At 42.1% G+C, this 10,557-nt stretch overlaps 2 non-coding genes across 2 annotated transcripts; one reads left to right on the top strand and one right to left on the bottom strand.

The window, feature by feature from the left end:
- The first annotated feature begins 1,948 nt into the window (after positions 1-1,948).
- Positions 1,949-2,020, top strand: trnat-cgu (transfer RNA threonine (anticodon CGU)). Its single transcript has one exon. It is a non-coding gene; the product is annotated as a tRNA-Thr (tRNA).
- A 1,270-nt stretch (positions 2,021-3,290) lies between these two features.
- Positions 3,291-3,363, bottom strand: trnaa-agc (transfer RNA alanine (anticodon AGC)). The gene has a single exon. It is a non-coding gene; the product is annotated as a tRNA-Ala (tRNA).
- Between the last annotated feature and the right edge of the window lie 7,194 nt (positions 3,364-10,557).

Below are 10,557 nucleotides of genomic sequence, written 5' to 3'. Positions count from 1 at the left end.
TGGAGTCATTCTGGTGGTCATTATGATGGAGATGCTGCAGAGTGGGTTCATTGTGTTGGTGGTTGTGATGGGATGGTGGTCCCTGATGGGGTGCTGCCGAGTGGGGTCATTGTGGTACAGGTTAAAGGTGTGAAGTGGTCCCTCTCAAACCTGCAGTAGAAAGTCTTGAGGTCGCCAGCAGTGGGCCACCGTTATGTTATTGTGACTGGCAAACTCTTTAATCTCAACGTTATTTTAGCTAATATATATATGCTCCACATTTTGATGACCCACAGTTTTTCTCCCGCATCATTAAATTGATCCCGTGTTTAAATTCACACCTGCTCATTATGGGGGGAGATTTGAATCTGTGTCTGGACCCAGGGATGGATCGGTCATCGGTTAGGCCTGGTTATCAAAATCTGCCTCTTGTCTAGAGACATTTCTTTCAAACTATGGTATCTCAGACGTTTTACTTCCTCCAAGTAGAGTGGACCTGGCTCACAGAGTGCTGCTGCTGTTTCTGTCTCTCTGTAAGCACCATGTTAAACAGCAGGCTCTGAATAGTGACGTCATGATGTCACAGTCACATCAGTCTACAATCTCCCAATCGGAGAGAGAGCTGTCATCAACAGCAGGAAGTGCAGGAAGCTCATGGTGTGCAGGCCTCTGATGTTTGGAGGCTTGTAGCAGCCAACAAGAAGGGAGTTTGTAAAAGTTCTCTGTAACTTTAGATGTGAGGATTCAGAAAGAACTTAGATCAGATATGTGCAGCACTTGTGCAACAGATACTCCAACAGTGACAGCTCTTCTGAAGAAAGCCTGAGGAGCTGAGACCTGGATGAGACACTGATACAGCTTTGCTCTTCTGACAGGAAGGATGAAGGCTGACCACACACACACCCCCACACACACACACACACACATAGACGCAACACACACACACCAACACACACAATCATACACACACTCTTACAAACATGCACACACATTTGTTGTCACATCGGCTCAGAAAGTGTGACACATTGGGGAGGACAAACACAACATTAACCGTTTGACCATTTTATTGAAGAAAGAACAGTAGTTGTATACCAACAATTGACAAACAAGGAAATGTGCAAACAAAATACACCGCCATGCCTGCAGCAGGCTGGAGAGAGAGCAGCCCTCCTAGTAGGCCAGACGGGGAGAGAGTGAAGCAAACAGACTGGGAACTCTTAAACCGTCTCCAGCTCGTCAGCACAGGAGAGCTGCATAAGCTCAGGATCAGCTCCACCCAGCAACCTCCTGCACACACAGGGGAGACACAGCAGCAACAACACAACACTCCCTGAGAGGCCAACACAGGGCCACAATATAGACACTGACACACACTAACACACAGACACACACACACAATACACTGCTTCAGACACACACACTGCCTGCTTCAACTGTGGAATGGCTTCCTGTGCATCAGTACAACAGCCTGTTGGGCCTTTGCAGGATCCTGCAGGGTCGACCCCAAAGTTCAGACTCACAGGTCATAGCAGGACTGAGCTGGATGCAGTCACAGCTCCTCACTGTGTGCAGCAGCTGGACTGAGCTGAACACTGGACTCAGACAGATTCAACATCCACACGTCAGTCACTGGAAGCCTTCAGAATGCTTCTCTCCTCACTCAGCTTCCAGTCCAGATCCAATACCTTACTGCAGGTGAGTGACGGACCTGTCAGCTGTGTGTTAGAAATGCATGAATAAACAGCAGCTTCATGTTGATGCAGGACGTATGAGGTCAGAACACTGATGAGATGAAAAGATTCAGAGGAAAAGGCAGAAAGAGCAGAGCTGATAAGTCACATGACAGATGCACTGACACGCTCTCTAGTCAGCTCCTCCACCAATCAGGCGCTGCCTCGCTGCTCATGCAGCCAATCAGGTTGTAGCAGTACATTTAAAGCTCTCCTCTCTCAACTGTCGGCTCACATATGGCTCGTTGGTCTAGGGGTATGATTCTCGCTTCGTGTGCGAGAGGTCCCGGGTTCCAATCCTGGACGAGCCCTGATGTTTAACTGTATTCCATTGGAGACCAACTCCTTGTTGTTGACTCTTTTCAGTTCCTCTCTAACTACCACACAGCTTTACAAAGCTAACAAAGTTCTATTCAGACTCATCCCAATCCAGAGCAGTTGTTCCACAGTAACACCTGCAGGAGGACGTCATCACCCAGTATGTGACCTGCACTGTGAGCTGTAAGGTCTTATACAGACAGGTGTGTGTCTGTCCTCATCAAGTCCAATCAGTATCATCAAAGACAGCTGGACTCAGATGAAGGTGTAGAACCATCTGAAGGATGATCATAAGAAATGGACGCACCTGAGTTCAATATATGAGAGTCACAGCAAAGGCTCTGATACTTAGGACCATGTCATATTTCACTTTGTCTTTTTAATACATCTGCAAACATGTCAACAACTCTGTGTGTTTCTGTCAGTATGGGGAGCTGTGTGGACATTAATGAGGAAAAATGAACTTCAATGATTTTAGCAAATGGCTGCAATATAACAAAGTGAAACATTTAAGGGGGTCTGAATACTTCCTGCACCCACTGTACACATTAAAAGACATTGATGATCTGTTCTTATTGTCTAAACAGGAACAGTTGAAGCTCAGCTTGCAGCCCCTGTATCTCAGGCTTCTCAGCTTCTCTTCAGATGTTTGGAAGTTTCTGCTGGAACCTCTCATTTAATGACTCACATTTAGAACTTTTGACTTTATGTGGAGGAGGGATTGATTTTGGAATGAGGAGGCTGCAGCCTGTGATTCAGTTCAGTTTGAGAGAATGCAAAGAGTGTGCAAAGCTGTCATCAAAGCAAAAGCTGGCTGCTTGGAAGAATGTCAAACATCAAACATATTCTGCTTGGTTTAACACTGTTTGTTCACTACGTCATTCCACATGTGTTCCTTCATAGCTCCGATGTCTTCAGGATGAACCTACAATGTAGAAAGTCATAAAAACAAAGACAAACCACTGAGTGACTTTTGACTGGTACATTTAAAATGTCATCTTATGTCCTCACCAGCAGGGGGAGCACTGATCATAAACTCTCTGTCTCACATGTTATTGTCATGTGTTTTTATGGACAATGATGCTGACTGTTATTTTCTTGCTTCTCTCTGTAAACAGCTTGTAAACAGCAGCTTCCCTGAGGGGAAACTCAGCTAATAAATGATGCTGTAACCTCTGGGACTTGATCTGCTGGGTGGGCGTCCACTACATTATCCATCCATCCTCATCCATCCAGCTAAACCCTCCCTCCTAAACTGCAGGCTGGAGGATGCGGGCATCGATCCCGCTACCTCTCGCATGCTAAGCGAGCGCTCTACCATTTGAGCTAATCCCCCTTGTATAAAGGGTTAATCGCAAGTCAATCACGACTCACTACTCTACAAGTGTACTAGTGAAGTAATGGATGCATCAGACTTTTAATCTAAGGGTCCAGGGTTCAAGTCCCTGTTTGGGCAGAACACTTTGTACTCCCTCTTGCTTGTACACCCCTTCCCTCTCTGTTAATGTGCTTGGACAGAGCTCTGTGAACAGCCAGCCTCTTTGTGTCTTGCCGTCCTTGTGCAAGGTGTCAATGGTCGTCTTTTGGGCAACTGTCAAGTCAGCAGTCTTCCCCGTGGTTGTGCAGCCTACAGAACTAGACTGAGAGACCATTTAAAGGCCTTTGCAGGTGTTTTGAGTTCATTATTTGGTTAGAGTGGCTCCAGGTGTCTTCAATATTGAACCTGTATTGTTTTACAAGCATATAGTTGTAAATTGTTAATTTTGCTTGACTGTTAGTCTGTTTGGCTCCCCCTACTGGTATATATGAGTGGCAGTTTTTTGGGGTCTCTTTTTGATGACATCATCAGTAGGAGACAAGGCTGCCTTCCATGTTGGATCTGTCAAGAGCACATGTTTTTCTGTATCTTAAGTCATCCTGGTGTTTGGACTTTTCAAAGCATCGTTGGTATGTTAACTGAGAACCCTCATGTGTTGTTCGGGACATTTTTGTCCTCTGAGAGAAGTTTTTCTGTTTATTTTGGCCATAACTTTGTCAATATGTGGACAAATTGAATCATTTTTCCTCAATAAGCTTAATTTTACATAAATTTTGTTAATATGATTTTAAAATTTTTCATAGGTCAACGGTACACTGTGGGCAAATTTTACCCCCTAATGTGTTGTTCGGGGACAAAAATGTCCCCTAACTTTAACGGTTTTAAAAATATATTAGATAAATATTTTTTTGAAATTTTTTTGCATAGACCTTTTAATTAACTTCAGTTCTAATCAACAGTAGTGAAAAAATCATTTTCCCCCAGGATTTTAACCCTTTAATCACCAATTTTATAAGGGGTGGTGCTGAAAATTGAAAAAAAAAAAACACAAAATGGCTCATTTTTAATAGAAAAGGTGAATGTGGACTGGATTCTTTTTAACCTTTATTACAGTCTTGGTCATGTCAAACATCAGTAAAAAAATTGACTTTATTGCATTATTAGTTTTTGCACAGCACTAGATTTTCTTTTATTCTCCCATTTTGTCCCATAGACTTACATTATAAACACACTTTTTTTGACTGCACAGCCATGGCACTAAATAATCATGCATTCTTGATTGTTGGTGGTTTACCCTGTTGGTAGGAGGTAACATTTGTGATTTTTACAGTTAACAACTTAATTACCATATTAACCCTTTACCTGCAGGCCTGTGCTCATGTAGTGTAGTTTCTGGCTTGTATATGGAGTTATAGGGAGTATTTTAGCACATAATTGTGTGTCTACACACTGTGTGTGTATGTTAGAGAGGAAGAGAGCCATTTGCACACTGTCAGGGAAGGAAAGTCAGGAAAATAAAGTTACTAAGTAAGTGAAGTGTACCTAATTCAGACGTACAACGGCGATGCATAAGCATGTAAAATGAAAACATCCAGGAGTTCTGGCGTCTGAAGTTGTGGATGGGTAAAATAGCTGTTTTTTTTTTTTTTTAGCTTTCGGAAAACACGTCCTCCAGTAGAGTGACTTTACTTTTAGGTTAGTGTCTCAGTTGAGATCACTGAATTATTCTAAGTGAAGTCTAAGTGCCCCTTTTCCATGGTGTGTTGCGCTCCACACGACCATACGTACATGTGCATGTTACTAACTAGACACCATAGATAGATAACTTGATAACATAATAAATAATCATTGACTAACCAAATCTAATCTACAGTTTAGTCCCCTACTAAAATTAGTATTAAAAGTAGTTTAGTAAAGTAAAGTAAAGTAAATTTGTTGCAGCCCTAAAAGTAAGTGACGGGCCCTTTGATGCTGAGAGGTTCAGAATAAGCAAAACAAAAACACTAGTGGACTTGCATGCATCCTCCTGGTCATTTAATGGTGACAAGAGCAGCAAGCAGCATGAAGAGAGGATTCACCTGTGCATGAGTGAAGGATTCACTTGTGAACGAATGAAGGATTCGCTTGTGAACAAGTGACGGATCTACTTGACGGTGACGTGCAGCCTTCACAGCTTCACAGCCTGGCCCTTCATAGAGCCAGGCTGCACAATCATTTCCAGAGATTGTGCACAAGTGAATCCTCTCTTCATGTTGCTTTCTGCTCTTCTCACCATCAAATGACCACAAGGTCACATGTAAGACCACTTGCCTTTTTGTTTTGTTTAGTCTGCACCTGTAGACATCAAAGGGCCACACGTGCATAGCAACACTTTCTTTGTTTTTGTTTACTATGAAGACTCTGTGGTTGTGTGTACTCACAGACAACAAGATCAGTGTGCAAATGGCTCTCTTCCTCTCTAACATACACACACAGTGTGTAGACACACAATTATGTGCTAAAATACTCCCTATAACTCCATATACAAGCCAGAAACTACACTACATGAGCACAGCCCTGCAGGTAAAGGGTTAATATGGTATAATATTAAGTTGTTAACTCTAAAAATCACAAATGTTACCTCCTACCAACAGGGTAAACCACCAACAATCAAGAATGCATGATTATGTAGTGCCATGGCTGTGCAGTCAAAAAAAGTGTGTTTATAATGTAAGTCTATGGGACAAAATGGGAGAAAAAAATGAAAATCCAGTGCTGTGCAAAAACTAATAATGCAATAAAGTCAATTCTTTTACTGATGTTTGACATGACCAAGACTGTAATAAAGGTTCAAAAGAATCCAGTCCACATTCACCTTTTCTATTAAAAATGAGCCATTTTGTGTGTTTTTTTTTCAATCTTCAGCACCACCCCTTATAAAATTGGTGATTAAAGGGTTAAAATCCTGGGGGAAAATGATTTTTTCACTACTGTTGATTAGAACTGAAGTTAATTAAAAGGTCTATGCAAAAAAATTTCAAAAAAATATTTATCTAATATATTTTTAAAACCGTTAAAGTTAGGGGACGTTTTTGTCCCCGAACAACACATTAGGGAGAAAAAAAGAAAATCCAGTGCTGTGCAAAAACTAATAATGCAATCAAGTCAATTTTTTTACTGATGTTTCACATGACCAAGACTGTAATAAAGGTTCAAAAGAATCCAGTCCACATTCACCTTTTCTATTAAAAATGAGCCATTTTGTGTGTTTTTTTTTTCAATCTTCAGCACCACCCCTTATAAAATTGGTGATTAAAGGGTTAAAATCCTGGGGGAAAATGATTTTTCACTACTGTTGATTAGAACTGAAGTTAATGAAAAGGTCTATGCAAAAAAAATTCTAAAATATATTTATCTAATATATTTTTAAAACCGTTAAAGTTAGAGGACGTTTTTGTCCCCGAACAACACATTAGGGAGAAAAAAAGAAAATCCAGTGCTGTGCAAAAACTAATAATGCAATCAAGTCAATTTTTTTACTGATGTTTGACATGACCAAGACTGTAATAAAGGTTCAAAAGAATCCAGTCCACATTCACCTTTTCTATTAAAAATGAGCCATTTTGTGTTTTTTTTTTTTCAATTTTCAGCACCACCCCTTATAAAATTGGTGATTAAAGGGTTAAAATCCTGGGGGAAAATGATTTTTTCACTACTGTTGATTAGAACTGAAGTTAATTAAAAGGTCTATGCAAAAAAAATTCAAAAAAATATTTATCTAATATATTTTTAAAACCGTTAAAGTTAGGGGACGTTTTTGTCCCCGAACAACACATTAGGGTAGTGTTTGCGAACAATGCATGAGGGTTAAGTTCATCATTTGTTTTTATATATGTAAATTTATTTATGATGAATGTATGCATGTTTTCTTTTCTTGTTAGTTTTACCCTACTGCCAGTTGCTACATTAAAGACGACCAACGCAATATTTCCTGGTCTTTGTAGTTATTGGGGATGGAGTTATCTGCCTGTCAATTCATGCAAGGCGTGTGAAGAGGACAGGACAGTAAAACAACGCTTTCTGGAATACAAAGGCAAGTGACTCTAACAATGGCAGACAAGAAATCATCAAGCTTGCAGTCATTGCACACAAGGTCTCAAGTGTCACGTTCATCTGCATCCAGACGATCACATGGCTCATCTGCCAGTGCAGCTGCAACCCTGGCTCGGGCTGAAGCTGAAGCTGCTAAAGCAGAGGCATCTTTTGCAATGAAAGAAAGCCAAATAAAAATGGAACAAGCACGCTTAGAAGCATCCATGAAGGTAGAGCGTACACGTTTAGAGGTAACCTTAGATTCTCTTCAACTGGAGAAAAAGGCTGCAGCTGCAGTAGCTAAAGCTGAGGCATTAGAGGCAGCAGCAGAAGAGCAAAGTTATGCTCTCAGCTCACATATTGAGCTCCAAACCCATGATCCTGCAGAATGCACAAAAAAATATGTGGAAGAGCAAGTAAAGCAAGCTACAACATCTGGGTTACAGGAAGATCCAACTGATGGTTTTAAGGAACTAGACACCAAGCCATTACTTGTAAATCATGTGGAGAACACAGAACCTCATGTGTCACATGATTTAGGTGTGAAACCACAGAAAGCGACACCTTCAAAGGTAATCATGGATCATACTGATCACACAGACCCATATGATGAGAGGAGGACTCCTCAAGCTGACCGGTGGTCAAAGTTTGAACCACCTGATTCGGCTGACAGGCACGGTGTGTCAGACTTTGCCAGATTTTTTGCGAGACGTGAACTTGTGTCTACAGGACTCATGCAGTTCAATGATCGCCCCGAGAGTTATAGAGCTTGGAAAGCATCATTCTTGAATGCTATACGAGGTTTAGACCTCACAGAAGGTGAAGAAATGGATCTTTTAGTGAAATGGCTAGGGGCTGAGTCTGCTGAACATGTGAGAAGGATAAGGTCTGTGCTTGTCCACCACCCAAAAAGGGGACACAGAATGGCATGGAAAAGACTAGATGAGTGTTACGGCGCACCAGAGGTAATTGAGAATGCATTGTTCCAGAGGCTAGACAGCTTCCCCAGGATTTCCAACAAAGATCACAAGAAGCTAAGAGACTTAGGTGACTTGTTAATGGAGATTGAAGCTGCTAAGTCTGAAGGAGAACTATCAGGACTAGGTTACTTGGACACAGCCCGGGGTATTAACCCCATTGTTCAGAAGCTACCATATAATCTACAGGAGAAATGGCTCTCACATGGCTCTAGGTTTAAGGATGAGTACAATGTTCCATTTCCACTATTTGAGTGTTTTGTAGATTTTATCTGCAAACAAGCCAGGATGCGAAATGATCCTAGCTTCTCACTGCTCCCAAGCAGTAGTGATTCACCACTTCTAAGCAAGGTGAAAGCAGCTTCTAAGTATGGCAGTCCGAAGTCTCCACTCTCTGCTTATAAGACTGAAGTGTCTCCTCACACTTTCTCCACAGCTGAAGCAGCACGCAAGGCTAAAATGGATCCTGCTGTTATGGCCCCCGGGCCGTTTGTATGATTTGTGGATTGTATGTGTGAACCTAATGAATGGACACTGAACAGGCTGAGCTGGAGCTGCATGGATTGGGGGACTGAAGACCTGACGCTGCGTGATTGGGTTGCTCCTCAACCAATCACCAGGCTGCACTTCAGGAAGCCCATTGAAAAGGCGACGGAAACGACACACCGACGGGAAAAGACTTGGAGCCCTGTTTGGCATGAGTTCTCTCCCCCTCTCTCTCTCTGGCATAGCTTATTTGATTGCTTGCTTTTTGTGTGGAATAGTAAGAACTGGTTAATTGAGTTTCGCCTCGTTTGTATGTTCATTTGTAACTTGTTTTGTGGAAACCGCTTCTGTGTGAACCCTTTTGGTACGCGGTCCCTTTTTGTTTCGGTAGTAAGAAAGTCTTAGTATGTAATTCCAACCTCGTGGTTGTGATTTTTCGTTCTGGTACTATTTGTGTTAGTTTATCCGTATAGAAAAGTGTTGCATTGTATTTATTTCACCTTCCACCGGCCGATTATTTAGTGGCCTGTTTTATTCCACCTGTTGCCGTAATCAGGTGTGTTCTTTTGTTTGTTCTTTTGTTTGATTTACCTTATATGGCTTTGGCAGGGTTCCTGTTCACTTTTCGTTTCCTTTTGTATTGTAAATTATTGTAACGTGTTAAATTCTTGGTTATTATAATCACTTGCTGAATAATCAGTAAACAACTTTAAACCAATCTCTTTGTCCTGATTGGTCAATGTTCTCAACCCTCTTTCCCCTAGCGGAGGGTTGTAACAAATGGGGGCTCGTCATTTTTGGATCATATAAATTACCTGGTTGTTTTCTGATTAAACAGTGGTGTGATTATTAGTTGAGTGAGTGCAGTTACTTCCGCTTGTGTGTGCAAACTAGAATGGCGTCAGAGGAAATTGCTCATTTCCTTAGCGCTCCTTCTGTAGAGCAATTGGAAACATTTAAGAAGGAGAACTTGATCAAAATTGCTGCAGTTCTTAATATCACGCACCCTAAACAAATAGTAAAGAGTGATATAAAAGGTTTGATTATAAACAAATTGGTGGAATTGAGACTCCTTGTGCCGGCGCAGGGTGAGCCTGTGGCCGAGACCGTCATGTCTGCACAGCAGAGTGACGAGGCTGGTAGCTGTGAGCAGGTGGCAGACGCTGCTGCTACCCCGAATGCTGCCCCGGTGAGCGGTAAGGTGGAGGTGAGTTATACTCCCTTCACGATTCCTCGTTTTGACCCTCACTCCCCAGAAAGCAGTGTGAGTTCCCGTGTACAAGCCCGGCTAAAAATGCGCCTGGCTAGGTTGCAGCTGGAGGCTCAACAGAAAACAGAGGAACTTTGAACTTTGAACTGGAGTTGAGGAGGATGCAAGTCGAGGCTGACAAAGCTGTGCGGCTGCGCCAAGTCGAGGTGGAAGCTCAGAACCGGGCGGTGTTGTCCGCGCCAGCCATTGATTCGGGTATGTCTCTTCCCATTCACCCTCCTACTGCATTTGATATAACCAAGTATATTGCTTTAGTGCCTGCCTTCAGAGAAGCTGAGGTAGATACTACTTTTCTACCTTTGAACGAATTGCTGTTGGATTACAGTGGCCGGAAGAATTTTGGACGCTCCTGCTGCAATGCAAATTAAATGGCAAAGCACAGGAAGTTGTGACTGCACTCTCTCTGAA

Source organism: Parambassis ranga, unplaced genomic scaffold (genome assembly GCF_900634625.1).
Source record: "Parambassis ranga unplaced genomic scaffold, fParRan2.1 scaffold_33_arrow_ctg1, whole genome shotgun sequence".
Classification (NCBI taxonomy): domain Eukaryota; kingdom Metazoa; phylum Chordata; class Actinopteri; family Ambassidae; genus Parambassis; species Parambassis ranga.
The sequence above is the reverse complement of the archived record's forward strand: the minus strand, read 5'-3'. Positions and strand labels throughout refer to the sequence as shown.